Consider the following 19,084-nt stretch of genomic DNA (forward strand, 5'->3'; position numbering starts at 1 on the left):
CCTTTTCCCTTCTCACTTGGGGTACAAGGCCTCTTCTCCTACTATTAGCAGGTGGGTCAGATCTTGCATTGAGCAGGCCTACAAAGCTGCGGCCCTTCCAGTTCCTTGAGGTCTGACGGCGCACTCTACCAGAAACGGGGCCACTTCGGCTGCCTGGGCAACCCAAGCACCCTTGGAGGAGATCTGTCGTGCGGTCACATGGACATCTCCATCTCCTTTCATCAGATACTACTGTCTGGATGTCTTTGCCTCGGCAACTGAAACTTCGGAAGATGGGTGCTTCAACAAGTGGTTCAACAGTCAGTGTGATGAGCCAGACGAGGACCCACCCATGGACATGCAAGCTTTGGTATGTCCCATCCTGGGCTCTTGATGCAGCATGGAGGAGAAGGGGCATTGGTAGAAGTTACCCTGAACGCTCTTTCTATCTATGCTGCGAGAGAGCCCAGCCCCTCCCTTAATTCATGCGGAGAGGGTAAGTCATATTTCTGTATTCATTTGTGCTTTCAGAGACACCTTTCAGTCTGTCAAGTATCTTCGCCAAAGCTGGGGTCTCTGGCTGGCTTTTATACCTTAGTGCAGACTCAGCTAAATGACATCATAGGAAGGAGTCAACCCATCCTGGGCTATCTCACAGCAGAGATAGAAAGGGCGTCCAGGGTAACTTCTACCAACACCCATTTTCCTTGCAATCTGCAGCTCTCTTTGTTCCCTTTCCACTCAGCAAAGTGGCAGACTGTTCTGTGGATCAGCCTTTACATCAGGGGTGTCCAACCTTTCACCTTCCCTGGGCCACATTAGAAGATGAAAATTTGGTTTGGGCCGCACATAAAATAAAATAACAGTAATGATACCTGATCATCCAAAAAAACCATAGAAAACATAGTTAACATATTAAATTTATTTGGAAATGAAGTTAGTAAGATGTTTTTATTATTTATTATTAATTATTTATTAAAAATTATTTATTTTTTATCACGGTTTTTTTATCATGGTTTATCATGGGTTTTTTTCCAGTCAAATTTTGTGGGGGTGGGGAGAAAGCTTGCCCGCCTCGCGCCTACCTCTCCTCTTGCAAATGGCCTGGCTGAATGAGGCAGAACTGGAAGGCAGAAGCGGCAGCGGGGGCAGCAGCGGCGGGGGCAGGAGCAGCAGCGGCGGCAGGGGCAGAAGTGGCAGCGACAGCGGGAGCAGAAGTGGCGGCAGTGCGGGCAGAAGCAGCAGCGGCGGCGGTGGCAACAGCAGGAGGTGGCGCTCTGACGGCGCCCGCCTTTTCTGTTGCTGCTTGGCGTAGCGCTCGCCTCGCCCCGCCTCGCTCCTGCCTCTCCTCCTCCTCGCTGGCTCTGGCACGAAGGTTGGGGTGGGCACTGGGCCGCATTACGAGGCGACCTGGGCCGTATGCGGCCTGTGGGCCGCGGCTTGGACAAGCCTGCTTTACATCTTTATCAGGACCAGGAGTTCTAATAGCAACTTCTCATAAAAGTATGCAAACTAAACTTTGGTTTCTTTGACTCATATTCTATAATATACACTAGATAATAAAAGATCCATTTTCTGTTTTACTTTGTGAAGACAAAAATTGCTCTTTTTTACTCGAAGACAGCAAATATTTAATACTTCTGATCACCATCATTCTTTCAACATCCAAATAACAAACTGAAGCTAACAAGTCAGCTTAAATACTGTTACATGCCAAGACATTTTTAAAGTCTGAATCTTAGACCATTCTTTATGGGATTTGATCTTTTAAGCAAGCCTGCTTTGGAATAAATGGAACACAGTCTTGCTGCAGAATTAAGATATCACAAACATTATCTTTCCATATAACATTTCCCCATTCATTGAGGAAATTTTTATACATAAAACAAACCAAAATGTTGGGATCCATAAAAAAAAAACCACTGGCAAACATATGGCTCCTGTTTATAAGATTTACTTTTTATAGACCAAGGCAAGTAGCTTTCTTTAGTTTTAAAAAATGAGTTATGATTATGATGAAAATAAACTTGGCCCATGAACCACTATTTATTTCTGTTTAATGCACTCTAAAGAACAGTGTGTCCTTTGAAAGGATAGCACAACTTTTGGGGCATAGTAGTAAAATAAGGTCAAGTCTAACACATTACCTCAATACTTTGTACACAGTGAAATCACTTTACTATTGAAGAGATGGTAATGGCTTATTCTTAGAAAAGTAGTTTTTACCATATTGAAATAAAACCTCTAAACTTTTGACTGAAAGTTGACATTGCCACGTATAATGCATTGCATATGGCCTTTTCTACATTTCTGGTATATAAAAAGCAATGGGGAGTCGCTAAACTACAGGACAGCTGATACTGATCAAGAGTAGCTGGACTTTTAATTTTCATATTTTAAAACACATTTTGAAAACTTAGGATATTTACCACATGTGTTGAACATGTGTGCTCTGGGTCCAAGCTTAGAAGTGCACTGGTCTTTTTAATACAAGAGGCCAAACTATAAAACTTTAATGATGCTCATATATCAAACTTGTGTGTAACATTATTCTTATGTAATAAACCACATAAAATTAAGTATCCTTAGAAAAATTTAAAAGATTAGAAGCTTTTAAATATGTATACGGCACTGAGAAAGATTGTTCAAAGAGTCCGTATTGAAAACTTTCAGAGATCTTAGTAATTTTGAAAGGAGAAAAAGAAGCAAAAGAAGCTTAAATATTAATCATAAATATTAATCTTAAATACTAATCTGCTTTCCAGCTCTGTCCTCCTGTGCAGGGCAACAAAAGAAGACCCAGCTGGGACTCAGAAGGCAGAGAATAGATGGGGGCAGGGGCAGTCAGAAAAGGTATTTGCCAGTTCTACGAACTATTCAAAATTTCTGCTACCAGTTCTCCAGAACACAATCCTTGCATTTTATCCATTTTTTAAATAAAATGTATTCTTGTCAATAAACCCTAAAATGTTTCTGTGGAACTATCAGCTATCGATTTTATCTTGGAATAAAAGACAAAATGGGAGAAAGAGGACCCAACAAAATAACTGTTCAAAGCACAAAAATCTGAGTGTAAAGATTAGAAATAACAGGAAGACATAGCAGATATCAAAAAACTAGGAATCCTGAAATTCCATACTTAATATTAAATTGCTATTTTGACTGGAGTAAGATGACAAATATTTTCAAATAAAAAGTTTTTCATTTCAGGACTATAGTAAACATTAATCAAAGTTGGCAAAGGCTGTTCTGAAAATATTTATCTAAAACGTATTTCTGTATATTTTAGCTTCTTTGTGCTAAACCCAAAACTGTGGCTTTGTGGATGAATGAAGTATAGAAATTTAGCTGTTGTCTCCTAGTACTTCTTTTGTAAAATCATCATATCAATAAGTGCAGCTCAGATATTAGCAACTATTATGACACAAGTAAAATTCACTATTCTTGAGCATATAGTCTCACAAACACAAGACAGTCACTTTATTAAAATACTGGAATACATTTGTACTGTTTTTTCTGTCTCTCAATAATGCATAAAATTATTGAACTATTCTTAATTTAAAAAAAAATTGTTGAAAATCCTAAAACTCATAAAAGAATGGGTCGAAGTGGAAAATTGAAAGATGCTCCCATAGCTATTGCTCAATTTCTTCAATGAAATACCCCAACAGATAAAAGTACATAACAAATAACATGTTGAACAAGTGTGAGCACAACCACAAGCAAATGGAGCCATATTTAGGAATGTTTTAAAATATGCAGTGCTGCAATTCTTAAATCATCTTACATTTATTTAAACTGATGCATACCACTCATGCCAGAAGCCAATTTAATCTGAATTTCAAAAAACAAAAATATTTCCCCACAATGACTATCATATCACATATTCATTTGACAGTGACTTATTTCTATTTTAACCTTTTACACCGTAAATCAGTTTAAAATCTGGTACGCTATACTACAATAAATACAGAATAAATCCAAAGATATCTTGTATGAGAAAGAAAAACAGACAATGTGCCTATTGTAAACCAATCCTAGGAAAAATAAGGAAAAAGAATAAAAACATACATTAGCTGATTTGAACAAACAGAAGGTTAAAGTATCATTTGAATCCATTTTGCTTTTATTGCCTCAAAGGGAACTGCAGAAACAGGGAAAGATGGAAATTTGTTATTAGTAGTAACTTCATTGTTCTTTCAATAGTGATTGGTAGGCTCTAAAGGGAATCTACCTCTTCAATTATACAATCAAATTTTAGATAAACATTACAGTAATAGTTTGAACTTACAACCCTTATCATTTTACAGTTTTTAAATATATGTAGCTATTGCAAAATATTGTTTTTTAGAATATTTAATAACTATTGCAAAGTTATTTAGTACCGAACTATATTTTATACAAGCTCTTTCTAAATTTTGGAATTAACACATTTGGCTTTTACATTTCTATTTCATATTTTCTTTGAATTAAAGTAAAAATAAGAAACTGGACGACAAAACTTCAATTTAATTGAAATTTTTGGCATATTGATTACGTGGTTAGAATACTAAGCTAAGGATCTCCATTCATAGTTAGGGGAATTGTTAATTGATGCAGGAGAATATCAAGTGACGTTATGTACAGTATTCTCAATATTAAGGGTAAAATAATCCTGTAGATTTATCTTTTTTTAAAAAAAAAACATGCCTAAATAAAATTTATTTGAATCTAGCTTCAGAGATTTTGTTACAAAAATGTTAACAAATTTTATAAGTAATGAGCCAAAATAATAAGCATGAGTTAGATAAAAACACATTTAGGATGCAACAAACTGACTTTGCTCTCGAGTGAGTGTGTGTGTGTGCATGCATGTGTTCTAGATAAAATCTAAAACATATATATTGCAGTCTACGGATATCAGATTTGATCTACAAAAATACTTCATCAATTCTGTAAAACAATCTTAAAACTCAGTCTTGGCTTGGATGTTAAATGTGAGTAAACCTTGAAGACCTACAGACAATATCAGAGATAGCTCTATTAAGAAATAAATTATTGCCAAGAAATCTCCTGGATATTCTTTAAGAAGTTGATCTGTCCCTCTATTGCTTCAATATTAACTTCATAGCCCATGACATAGGAGATACAATCTAGTCAGTTTAGATTTTCCAGAGTCCACAAAATTAAATTTTAAACTAACCAAGAAAATAATTTTGAGATGTTATCTTGAGACTAAATGAAATGTACCTCATCTTCCGTAGAAGGAAATATACAAAAGTATTTTCTTTATTAGCTACATACATATCAGTCCAGCTTTCAAACCAGACTTTAAAAAGGCCTTAAAAATCTCTAAAAAGATTAGCGTTACTAAAATGTAAGGTGAAAGTGTCCACCTGTGAGTTGTAAATTATCAGATTTCTAACTACCACATCCATTTATAATTTCTACACACAGATTTAAGTCATCAAACAAAGAAAAGGAGAAGAATCCTTATAAGCTGGTTGCCCCTTTGTTTAACAATTTCATTCTTGGGCTGACATTCATTTTTAAATTGCTGGTTTGGCTAAGCAGACAGGAAATGCCAACTTTGCTGTTCCTGGAATATGCAGACTATTTGCTTGTGTTTCTCCTTCCTCGCCCAATTCCAAAAGCTTGCACATAGTGCTGCATCATCAAACAGAATAATACAGGAAGAGAAGCAAAAAGCCACTCTTTCTCTGGGCAGAGAAGGCCTTCCATAAGCCTTCTAGGGGTTCAAAAGTTCACAGTGGTTTCAATTTCACCTTTTAGTAACCAATGAGAAAACAGCAACTGCAGACAGATTCTCTGGCCACAAAGGAAAAATTAACTCACTGAGTACCTGAGTTGTTGAAGTGAAATTCCTTAAAAAAAAAAAAACCTATCAATTACAAATGTTGTTTCATTTTTCCAAACTGCAACAATACTTTTAGTACATTTTTGCTTAAAACTAAAAGCTTTTTCCCTGAAAAGAGGAATAGGCTACTGATGAAAGAGAACATCTTCTCACTCTTTCCACCCCAATCCATTTTTTCTCTCTTCCAGAGATTTCAAAAGTAAACTCCCTATCTTGTCATTTTGTTACCTCAGAATTCTTCAAACCTGGCAACTTTAAGATGTGTGGACTTCAACTTTCCAAATTCGGCAAACAGCATGCTGTCAGCGCACAATTTCCCAGGAGATATTTTGAAATTGTTAAGTTTGTGAAACACTGAGTTACCTCGATGAAATTATTTGTCAATGCATTCTTCTCAACCCAAAAATTCCTCTGCATTTCCCTTCGGATTAATCTTATACCACTGGAAGAATAGAATTCCTTTGCAAATATTAAATGACCAGCTTTATTTTTCTTCTCTGACTGTCAAAAAGGGTTTTCTCATATCTTTCAAAACAGCGAAATCTTAACAAATGACCTAGGCCATCAAAATTTTGCATCCCAAGCTGCTTTCATTTCCAAATACTACAGATGCATTCTTCATTTTAGCTTGAGTTTTAGACAATTTCTCTTAAATTTTATAAAATTAATCCCTTAATCATCCAGCACTTACAGAAACCTCTTTCCATCACATCATGTATACAGCTCCAAATTGAATACTTGAGCCCCCTTGCAGTGATGGGATTCAAATTTTTTAAACTACAGGTTCTGTGGACATGGCTTGGTGGGCATGGCAAGGGAAGGATACTGTAAAATCTCCAGTCAGAGGTGGTATTTGCCGGTTCTCCAAATTACTCAAAATTTCCACTACCAGTTCTCCAGAACTGGTCAGAACCTGCTGAATACCACCCTCTGCCCCCTTGCAACCCTTACTTTAGTCCCATTCACATATTATGTAAATGTTCCAGATACTTCTAGTCTTGTATTTCCAATATTGCTGTATAAAAATAGCATCTGCAGATATTCATAAATTCAATGCACGTCTGCAGAAGAAAACCTTTGGCATACACAGTCATATGTGCAAAGGCTTTTCTTCATGCAAAATCTCACACTAAACATGGAACTGCCTACAAGATGGCAGTATCATTAGAGTAATATCAACATAGGGAAAGATTATCCAGAGGGCTCATTGGATACACAACCAAAATAATATAACATATGAATAAGTTTTTATAAAATCTCAATCCCTCCTGATGTCAAAGCTCAATTCCAGTTGACTTTATGGACATAGCCCATATAATTTTTCAGGCAACAATATGAAAGTGATCTACGACGGTCTTTTTCTGAGACATTGTTTTACCCTTCTGTCTTACCTATAATATTGGGACTTCCTAGTGGTCTCTTATCCAAATATTAACCCAGTCTGCATCTATTTAAAGCATTTTGAAATCAGTCATTATCAGTTAAGTACTGCCTACCACTATAGGCCCATTTTAGGAGGTATACAACAAACAATAAATCTGCTATCCAGATGTTGGATAAAACATTTCCTTTTAACATGATACTGGTGTTCAATACTTTGTTGCTTATTATTTGATAAAATTGTTCAATATGATCTATTTTGATATAAACTCAGACACAGCAAATAACTATACAGTTTAACTGCTACTCACACAATGTCCTCTAGAATAATCCATAATATCCCTCCCCAAAATTCAATCCTTTCTTCCTAAAAGATCATGAATCCAATCTTTAATAAAGTTTTGGGACAAAATGAAAACTGGAAAAACATATAAAATTTAAAATGCCAACTGCCAATGTGATTTTCCTAGGACTTAGACATACACTGTTTTTGTATGCAAAGTAGATTGTGGGTACAAGTGGTTCCTGGCTTATTTCAACGGACTTTTCAATAAGGCCATATTTTAAAATGCTTGATGTGACCCATCAATACGCATATAATTCAGAAGGAAGAGCAAGAATGAAAAGATAAATTATAAAGTGTTTATTCTGTGACTGAATAATTAGCTACTAATTAATAGAAAATGGCAAAAAGGTTCAGTTAAAGCAGTGTCGTCCTCCAAATACACACATTATCCAACTCAGCAAATTTAGTTGGTCATAATTTTGAATCCTAACAGCATGTCCCATATATATATATGCAGGACTTTTATATTTACATTTGTCAGAAGAAGTGTGACAATAATCAAACTGTTGAGTTCAGTTCCTAACACCCACTCTGGTCATCAAGGATATTGTGATACACACACACACACACACACACACACACACACACACACACACACACACACACACTTTAAACAAGAAAAAGCTCAGATGTGAAGGAACAAATAGCTCAACTATTGATGGGTCACATCAAGCATTTTAAAATATGGCCTTTTTGAAAAGTCTGCTGAAATAAGCCAGGAACCACTTGTACCCACAATCTACTTAGACAGTGTATGTCTAAGTCTTAGGAAAGTCACATTGGCAGTTGGCATTTTAAAGCTGGGGTCTTCAAACTTGACAGCTTTAAGACTTGTGGACTTCAACTCCCAGAATTCCTCCTCTAGTCATGTTAGCTCAAGAATTCTGGGAGTTGAAGTCCACAAGTCTTAAAGTTGCCAAGTTTTTGAAGACCCTTGTGCCTTGCTTTTTAAAGTTGAATGATTAAATAAATTATCAATTTTAAAGTTCCAGGGGGAAAAAGGAAAAATATGTCCATAGTAATATATTCTTCACTTAGAAATTATCAAAAATAGATTTTCTATGCCAATGCTTCGTAAAGTTTCAACATTCAAACAATAAGATTTTCTTCACTGGAATGGATAAAGTTTTATTATACATAGCCAAAGTTTAAAAATATCCAAAAGAGATTTTTCAGTCATTTGCTATAAAAACAACAGTACAGCAGAACACCAAGAAAAATTAATAGGATGTCATGATACCCTGCACAAGTAGTAAAAAAAGATTTAACAATGTCTTAAAAGGGGATCTTGGCAAAATTTACAAAGATGAATGGAAAAACATTTTTGCCAGACTTGAAAACAACATACGTTTGTATATTATCAAATAATTATCTCATTTTTCTGCATCCAGTCCTTGTGTAAAAAAAAAGTCATCCTATTCAAAAGTATAAATATACTACTTATTTTTACAGATGTGAAAAAATATATAGAGAGAAAAATATAAAGAGATTCCAAAACAAACCAACGAAGAATAAGCAAACTCAACAATTGAATGAAGTTTGACAGGAAAAAAAATCTAGAAATATATTGAAGTATAATATATTCCACAAGTCAACAAGAATCAAATATGATTGAACAAAAGAAAAAAGAGAGACAGGTCTGCATTCTCTACCTATTAAACCTTATTTTAAACATATTTAAACAATATCTTCACTAAATAAAAATTGTTTTGCTGCCAACACATTGGAGTGGAGTGGGGTGTAGCCTACTGGAGATATTGCTCCAAAATTCCTTTCTTTGGTTATTTTTTAGGTTGCAATGTGATCCAAACAAGGGATTAAGAATTCTGAAATTATCCAGAAAGTATTTGATAATAGAGCAAGGATTCTCTTTTTGACTTGATTGAAAAAAAGCCGCCACCACATTCAAGTTAAATATGCTACAATGGGTATATGATTCCTTCCACTTGTTTTTTTTTAATTGTAATTTTTACTGAGTATCATGCAAATTAATTCCAATTAAACATGCTTAAAACTGCACTAAAAGTCATACCTAATTATTTATTAAGAAAATTTACATGACCATCCAACTTGCTCACAGTGACTCTGGGTGGCTATAACTATATCTTATCACTAGAATATACCAGATTTTTATTTACCTAAAAATCTATCCAAGACTGTACAAAATTTATGTATTTAAATAACTGACAACTAAAATAGTTTGAAAATATTAGCCAATATTATTTTTGGAAGATTTAAGTCTAACATTTTGTAAGGCAACAGACTTCTACATAGACAAACAAATTAGCACAACAATTTAACAAGCGTGATCACGTATCATTTTAGCATTAGTATTAAAAAGGGTGTTGGTACTTACCTGATATGCCCGTTCTCTGTGAGCTGTGAAGAGAATCCAGAAGTGGGAGGTGCTTCAGTCTCTTCTGGAAAGGCTGGGCTTAAAAATCCGGGACGCTCCTCCTCCTCCACGGGACACCTCCTCAGTGTCCCCCAGTTTTGCGAAGACTGAGTGCCAAAGTCCGGGACTCATCACCTAATCTAGATCCCTGACCGGAACGGAACCCCACCAGATGGAAAGAAATGGGTGGGGCTGGATGCTTTTCACAGCTCACAGAGAACGAGCGTATCAGGTAAGTAGCAACGCCCTTTCTCCCATGAGCTGTTCAGAGCATCCAGAAGTGGGACATACCAAAGCCTGGCCTGTCCTTAGGGAGGGACTCCATCTGGATCGAAATCCACTCCTAAACTCTGTGGACCCTCTGCAGGACTCTTCTGCAAAATGGAGCGTCCGCTGAGGTATAGACATCAATTTTATAATTTCTGACAAAGGGAGATGGTGAAGCCCAAGTTGCCACTCTGCAAATTTCATCTATGGAAGCTCGTGTGGCCCATGCAGCTGATGTTGCCGCACTCCTTGTTGAGTGGGCTGCAGTGCCCTTAGGAATTGAGATGGACTGGCATTCGTAACTTTTAGCTATGGTGGCTCTCAACCATCTACCGATGGTCATTGCTAACACCTTTTGCCTTAAAGTGGATGGGTTGAAGGATAGGAATAGAGCCTCAGATTTTCGAAATGCCACCGTGCGGTCTAGATAGATGCTTAAGGCCCTTCGAACGTCAACTCAATGCCATTGATGCTCCAGTCTATGAGATGGTTTCGGACAAAAATTTTGAAGGCACCAACTCTTGCGCTCTGTGGAAGACTGAATTTACTTTAGGAGTGGACGATGGATCCAATCTGAGAACCACTCTGTCTGCATGAAACACCCACAGGTCCTTTCTCATCGACAATGCCGCCAATTCGAAAATCCTCCTTGCTGAAGTGATTGCATTTAGGAAGGCCACCTTATATGTCAGGAATTTAAGACTATCGGTTCTTAAAAACTCGAACGGGCCAGTTGTAAGTGCAGTTAACACCTTGTTGAGGTCCCAGGTGGGATAGCAGTGAATTACAGGAGATCGTAAGTTTGCAGCACCCTAAAGAGAGGTGCGGACATGTGGATGGTGCGCTATAGAACGAAGGCCACCCCAGGATATCACCGGGGCTAAAGCCGCCACCTGTCTACGTAAAGTATTTGGAGATAGGCCCTTGGTCAACCCCTCCTGTAAAAAGGCCAATAATTGTCATATTGATGGGGCAGTTGGGTCGATCTTAGACCCCTGGCACCAGGGACAGAAGGTGGACCACGTGGCCTCGTATATACGATTTGTTGAGGACCGTCTGGATGCTTGAATGGTGGCAATAGCATCCTCTGTAATCTGTTGGGCCCTTAAACGGCTCTGCTCAACCTCCATATGGCTAGACTGAGCCATTGTGGGTCCGGATGAAGTACCGGCCCTTGGGAGAGGGAAACCTTCGATGGTGGAATTTTCCAAGGTTGTTCCCTCAACAGATCCTGTATATCTGCGAATCACGTTCACCTGGGCCAGTAAGGGGCGACCAATATCAATTCCGCTCGTTCCTCCAATAACTTCTGGATCAACCTGGGTATTACCGGGAGTGGAGGAAATGCATATAGAAGTCCGGGAGGCCACTGTCATTGTAGGGCATTGCCCCCTGAGTCAGGTACCTTGAAATATACCGGGGTAATTGGGCACTGAGAAGAGAAGCAAATAGATCGATCACCAGTTGCCCAAACTTCCACACTGCTTCGTGGAAGACAGACGGGTGTAGGCACCACTCTGTCTGATCTATCAGGGCCCTGCTGAGCCAATCCACTTGTGTGTTTAAGGCCCCTGCTATGTGTTCTGCCTTGAGCGAAAACAGACTGCCCCATGTGAACCTGGCCATCTCCAGCATCAGAAGTTTGGAATGGGTACCCCCCGTCTGTTTACGTGGGCCTTGGTTGTGATATTGTCTGTCAAGACCAGAACGTGGTGTGATTGGAAAAGGGGTAGAAAACTGTGTAAGGCCAGGTGAACTGCTCGCAACTCCAGCAGGTTGATGCTTTGTGATTGTTTGGAAATAGTCCAAATTCCCTGCTCAGTGTGGGATTGGAAGTGAGCTCCCCATCCTACCAGGCTGGCATCGGTTGTGATCGTTGCCCTGCAAGGTTCCTTGAAAGGACACCCCTTGTTTATCGTGTTTTCCGACCACCAGAGGAGAGATCGGAGAACATTGTGCGGTACCTTTATCCGGACGTTGGAAGTGGCTTTTCCGGATCGCTGGAAAGGTAGCAGGAACCATTGCAGATCTCTAGAATGGAATCAAGCCCAGGGCACAATGGAAATACAAGAAATCAGTTTCCCTAACAGTCGAGACAGAACTGCCAGGGAAACCCTCTTTAAGGCTCTGATCTCTCTGGCCAAAGATTGCATACTGTTTAACCTGTCCTGGGAGAGAAAGATCTTGCCCTCCACGGAATCTATCACTGCCCCTAAATGAAATGATCCAAAGGCAATTGCAAAGAAATACCTGTTAATGAGTAGGCTGCCTTTCCAACGTTAGCCAGACAAGGGAGAACAAAGTGAAAAGGTACTGCCTTGGTCCCCAGCAAGGGAAACCAGAGAGGAATGGTGCCTGTGATAATTAGGCGCAAAGTTGCGACAGCCGTTGAAAAGGGCGGGAAGCAGAATCACTGTTGCTAATGTCTGATCCGTCTAATGAGCCACTGCTGCTGAGGCTCTAACTTGGGAGTTAAATGCTGCTGTCAGATGAAACGGCAAGGCGAAGTGAGCCGCGGCTGCGAGCGCTCTGCTCCAATCGCATAGAAAGCGATCGGAATGTTAGATAATTGCCTGAGGCAGTAGCCTCAAGCTGCCTGCGGAGTGGCAGACTCCGCTATTTACAAAGAAACTTTTTTTTCTGAACTAATCGAGGTAACCTAATAGAGGGACAAGCCTGAAAAAGCCAAATTAAATGGTCAAGTATTTTAAAAGCCGAAATAACCAAGAGCAAACCTGGATCAGAAAACCGTTCCAGTCAGGGAATGCACAACCTCTTACCACGAAGGCTGAGCTAAAACTGGGGGACACTGAGGAGGTGTCCTGTGGAGGAGGAGGAGCGTCCCGGAGTTTTAAGCCCAGCCTTTCCAGAAGAGACTGAAGCACCTCCCACTTCTGGAGGCTCTGAACAGCTCATGGGAGAAATAAACACATTATCATAAAATTACAACATCTTCACAATCATGCTATCTCACTTCATATTCATAACAGTGAAAAAGTAACAAAAGCAGAATAATTTATAAGTATATATCAGAGTACTGAGGTGGGAATCAACAAACCCCACCCAAAGACAATTGAGTTGTTATGTAAATATACAACACCAGCTCAGCTTCAAGGCCACCAAGTGAGTATTACATCAAATATGCATTATTCTGTAAAGAATTCTGGGAAGAAGAAGAAGCCAAAGTTTAAACCCCAAAGCTATGGTCTCTGATAACAATGAGCAATGGGTAGTTGTATTCTTCATTCTTGCATTCTTCATTCTTGTCTACAATAAAGATCCTGATATAGCTAAGTTATATTTATGAGTCTTTCATCAAGTCCAGCAGATAAGTTGAGAGAGCCATGAAATGTCAGATTTGTGATTTACTGCTGAGTCCTGATCAGGGGAATTTGTCAACATGATATAAAAATTGTCAGATCTATTAAAGCCACTGATATACATTAATAATTCTCACTTAGAACAAACAATCTAGGAAGCTTCTATGAGGCTGATCATTTTGTGACATGAGTTCCTTGTACATTACATACAAATCAGCTAATTAGATTGCTACATTGTTTCTTCTATTTTTATATTTTAAGAAATAAGTTAATTTAACTGAGATTTTAAATTTAACCCTGGTTCTCATTTAAGGTCCTTATAGCTCCTTTAAAAGTACCTCAACTTTTTTTTCCTACTTGATACTCCATTTTGAATGAAAATATAATGTTGTTTTATATCAAATTGGCATGTTACCAAACAGCTTTTCTGTGTGTTCTGAATTTGATTAATACAAGTCAAGGTCACTTCCTGAAAGATATGCAACACTGTGGCTGCAAACAAGCCAGGCTTCTCTGTACAGTACTTTAAGTCTGGGGGATGGGCGTGCATGATGGCAGTTCTTAACACCTATTCAAAAACATTAAATAAAACACCTTCTGGTAGTAGGATAATGGAAGGAATAAAATATTCAGTAGATCTCTGAATGTACACACAACATAACATTGGAGAGGGCTCATTTGTTTGTTTGTTTGTTTGTTGAGGGAAGTTGTTCTTTTTGGGAACCTTTTTGGGATCCAGATCAGAGAAATACCAACAATGACAATGAATTTTTTAAGACAAGAGTCTAAGGTTGTAATCATATACCCAGTGGCCCGGGAAAATATTCCACTGAATTTTAACCACTTCTATTTCTTCTCATATTTACTCTGAGTATGTATGCATGGGATTATATTATAAACTATAAAATTACTGGTCTGAATTTCCTTTACATTCAACATAAAAAGAAATAGCATAATAAAAAGCTTTGTGCACATTTCAAAGGCATTTTCGAGAAACTATTTGGCCTATTTCCATATTACAAGTATTGTTCTGGATCCAAGAAACAATATTAAAGGTGAGGGTTTTTTTTTCAGATCACAGCAAGCACATTTTGGCACCCTTGCCAACTTGGGGTATAAATCTGGGAAATTATTCTAACGTTGCAAGATGTATACTTCAGACATTTAAGAGCACAGAAGATGGCGGGAGGACTTGTAACTCCTGTGCACTGTCACAAAGTCACAAAGCATAATAATGCTTGAAACAAAAATACATTATTCTTTAAACTAATGTTCCATGGAACTGTAACAGGAAACCAAGACTTCTCTTACTGTAAAAAAGATTAAACATGTGAAGTAAGAAAAAAGGAAACATAAATAGAACTTCTATTTTTTTTTTTTTTTGCAAAAGTGACTGTTTTCTATACTTTCATTGACTATTTTGTAAAAATGCCCTCCCAATCTCAGATCCAGTGACTAAAAAAGAATGGAAAAAAATAAGACCAACATTCCAGTGCACATACAAATGTTTCCATAGACATAGATCTAGTGGTGATGCTTTCTATGACAATAGGCCCTAAAATAAAATGGCTCAAGGGAAGTTTGAATCAGAACATTTTAGATCTTTTTGTTTCTAGACTTCTTAGCTAATATAAGTGTTTTCTGTTAATGCTAACTTTCTGGTAGAACAGAATAGTAATGGCTTGACTTTCCTGACTGGAATTAGCTAATACAACCATGAATACTAGACAATCTATAATTAGTTTCTACAATACTAACTGGGATTTATTTATCAAATTTATTTGCCACCCTTCTTGTGGTTTAGGTGACTCTGAGTGAGGTTCAAGCAACTCTGAACAGAATGCTCTGTCCATAATCAAATATGTTCTAACTTTATTAAACACTTACTTGGAAATGTATTCTTGTCAGTAACATTCACACACCATCTTTACCTAGAAGAAAATTACAAAACACTAGTTAGCTATTAAAACTAAAATAGTTTATCAGGTATACAGAAAAGCATACGAATATATATTTGCTTTTTATGATATAAAGCAAAAGCCGCTTTTTTAGGATATTGATCCTACAAAGACTGCAGTGTTTCGGGACACAATTCAAATTGTTTGCAACAACCTTTAAAAACCTAAAGGTGAGGTGCCACACAGGTTTGAAAGGGTGTGTGGGTATCTGCCAGAGATATATTTAATTTTTTTATTATTTTGCAATTATTTTTAATTGTTGATTATTCACTCTCCAAAGCCACCTGTGTAAGATGGGTAGCTATAGAAATTTCTAAATAAATGGATGTCATTTATGTCTAAATAAATAAATAAATAACTTAGAAAAATGCCTTCGGCATATTGGTCTACTAGAAAGTAATTATCTGCTCAGAAACAGATTATTATTCCTAATTAGCACAGTTTCTGCAATCAGCTCCAGTCAGTAAAGGAGGCATGCTGGTAGAGGCAAATATCTTCTATAATAGTAGCTTTTGTCTAAAAACAGACACAAGCCAAACAACTTCTGAACCAGTGTGTTTTGTCAACATGTGGCTTGATTTCTCAGAAACTGATTTTTGTCTAGACTCTGTAAGATTTAGTTTCTCGGCCTGCTAAACCTTGGCTGCAATACTGAATTGTTTGCCTCAACTTCTAAAACAAATCCTGTCAACATCATTGCCATTCATTTATATCAGCTTCTGTATCAATGCAGGCTCCAAGACATATAATTATGCAACAAATAGAAATTCTAAGAATGCGGTAGACTATCAGAAACTCCACAGGTGCTTTGTCCAGAAGGCCATGAGAGGATCTTGAAGTTGCTACACATTTGAGTAATTACAGATGTTTCACATTTCATGAGAGATTCAGAGGGAAGCTGCAATTATGAGCAAAACGCTTCATCAAATCATTTATACCAGTTTACTCCCTTGTGTAGAGATTAAAGAAGATGACCTTGATGGAAATATGCAAGAACTGTTGTAACCAAGACAAAGGAGACTGCAACATTGATTAAGAAAAACAAAATGTTTTTCAGAAGAGACCTAGCCAATTGTCTCAATAATTAATTGGAATATAATGGGAAAGGGCATTCAGTATAACCAGATTGGCAAAATTCTTTTTATATATATTATTTTTTATTGTACATTTTCCTTTATTATACATCACATGTCCATTTCTGCAATTACAGTCTACTGTCTGTATCGAGCCTTTTTAAAGTATACATAATGTTATACACCCTGATTATAACCATTGTTCTCATAGTTATACGATATAGTCTTCATCTCTAGGCACTCTATACACTTTAATCTATAGTCAAGCACAGTCCAATGGTAATATTACTTATAGCAGGGGTCCCCAACCACTGGGCCCCAGACTGGTACCGGTCCGTAGATCATTTTCTACCGGGCCGCTGGTTTGCTGGGTGCCACCATCTTGTTTCGACAGACATGATATTCTTTGGAATTCTGATTTTTGGGGGGAATCAGCCCCGCCCCACCCTTTCCTCCCCTTTCTTCTCCTCCTTCCCCTCCCCTCGGAGGCCCCCTGAGTCAGGAGTTGCTACTGCCCGGCGCAGCTCCACGTGGCTCCAGTCCTGCGTTGCCTCGGGAAGGGAAAGGCAAAAAGGAAGAGCCGCGGCGGCACTTTGCAACGGCAGCAGCGGCACCGGAGGCTCAGGCACAGTAGCTCCCAGTTTTGCCTTTCCCTTCCCGAGGCAACGCAGGACTGGAGCCGCGCCGGCAGTAGCAACTCCTGACAGCCGCAGCCGGACACCTGAGCGGAGCCCGGGCAGTAAGAGCGGAGGCCACTGAGCGGCAGAAAAAGGGAGCTGGGCAGCCACAGACCAGCCGTCTCTCCGTCTGATGGCCTCGGTCAACTCTCTGCCTCCCAGCGCGCTTGGTCCTCCGCCCGCAGGCTTCCCCGGCTCCTTGCCAAGCGAGTTTTCCGCCCCAGCCTGGCAGGACCCTCGCTGCCTTCCCCTCGCCTGGCTGGCCGGGCTCCTTGGGCAACCCAGCTGCCTCGTGCCGAGAAGCGTGCTGCCAGGCGGGGACCACGCTGCGCACGGCAACATGCCACCGCCCGGCCCTGGTGAGGGAAAGCAGTGGGCACTCCCCGGGCGGTGGCCTTGGCCCCACCACCAGGGAAGCAGCTGCCCAACTCCGGAGCTGATCCACACCTGACCGGCTGGAAAGGAAGGGTGTGTAGCGTTGGTGTTGTGTGTGTGATTTCTTGGTGCGCAGCGCAGGGTCTCTTTTGGCCGGCCCCGATTTTTTTTTCAGAGGGGAATATGCCTGCCCCCAGCTGCCAGGTGCCTGCGCAATCAGCCCAGAGGAGCCCTGCCACCTTTAGCCTGCAGCTTGGAGGATCTCATGCAGGGGGGCGAGGAAGAGCCCGAAAGCACCAGTTGAGGCTTCTGTGCAGGGAGGGGTCGCTGGGGAAGACCTGGAGGGGAGGTGGGGGGGAGAGGAAAGAGAGAAAGCGGGGGTGTTAGTTGAGGTCAGGGCGGGGAGCTGATTGGATGCTTAGCAAGTGCTTAGGCAACCCCTGCACCCCTGGCTACTTTTCAGATTTTTTTTTTCAGAGGAGAATATCATGCCTGTTTCGACGAGAAAGTGCTTCTGGGTGAGCTTTACCGGTTGGAAAGCGGGTCCTGAAGAAATCCTCGCACCTTAGTTTCATCGAAGGGGGGGCAGCTTCGAACAAAGAGCCATCCCAATGGCAGCGAAGATTAACAAAGCACAAAAAAGGTACAAAGGAGGAGTTGAACGTGGCGGGGAGAAGTGGGAGACGGCTGGCTGGCCAGTCGCTCGGCTCACCTTGCCTTGCCATGCGTGCTGAAGCCAGTACCGGGCCGCGGATCATTTTGTGATGCCAGTACCGGGCCATGGCACAAAAAGGGTTGGGGGCCACTGACTTATAGTATATAAGCTTATATATATATATAAGTGTGTGTGTGTGTGTGTGTGTGTGTGTGTGTGTGTGTGTGTGTTCTGTCCCACCTGTATCCACAGGTGAGAATCTCAAGTTACAGAGTTCAAATACTTTACGCAAACAAAACCAGAGACAGAAGATTCAATTGCTCTGTTATCACAGTCCTTTGACAATCCTCCTAGAATCTGTCTGGCAATTCTGTATAGTTCGTAAATCACAATGCTGTAATCAGACACACTTCTTTCCAACACAAAATCCACTTTGTTTCCAGCAAAAATTACAAACTCATATGCTCCTTTATAAACTCTGAGAGAAGGCGTGTCAGTCTCATTAATTAATCCTTTGCTGGACGTCTCTTTTCTAATTGAGATTGACGTCTCAATCTTCAACTAGTTCTGGCATTCAGCCAGCATCCAGCAGTTTCATCACCGCTTGAAGCCTCTGACACACTTTCCTGATTAACAGTTAACACCTGAGGTGCAATCAGGGAGGGAGTTCCAGAAGAGGAAGACGTCTCTGAAACTTCTAATAAATTAGGCTCATCTCTCAGATTCAACTCCTCCTCTTCTCCCAGACTCCTCTCAACGTCGCTCAGCAATGCAGGCTCGAATCTCAATGCCAGATCTTCCT

General features: G+C 39.6%; 1 protein-coding gene across 3 annotated transcripts in view; it reads right to left on the reverse strand.

Moving 5' to 3' along the window:
- NCOA3 (nuclear receptor coactivator 3) overlaps window positions 1-19,084 on the reverse strand; it is a 113,984-nt gene that overhangs the window by 65,355 nt on the left and 29,545 nt on the right. For all 3 annotated transcript variants that reach the window (XR_015742701.1, XR_015742702.1, XM_087929018.1), the window contains exon 2: window positions 15,432-15,475. The gene's annotated coding sequence lies outside the window, so the exon portion shown is untranslated. The remainder of the gene's footprint in view (window positions 1-15,431; window positions 15,476-19,084) is intronic.

This window comes from Pseudonaja textilis, chromosome 3, assembly GCF_049901715.1.
Source record: "Pseudonaja textilis isolate UNSWEBS1 chromosome 3, rPseTex1.2, whole genome shotgun sequence".
Taxonomy (NCBI): Eukaryota; Metazoa; Chordata; class Lepidosauria; order Squamata; family Elapidae; genus Pseudonaja; species Pseudonaja textilis.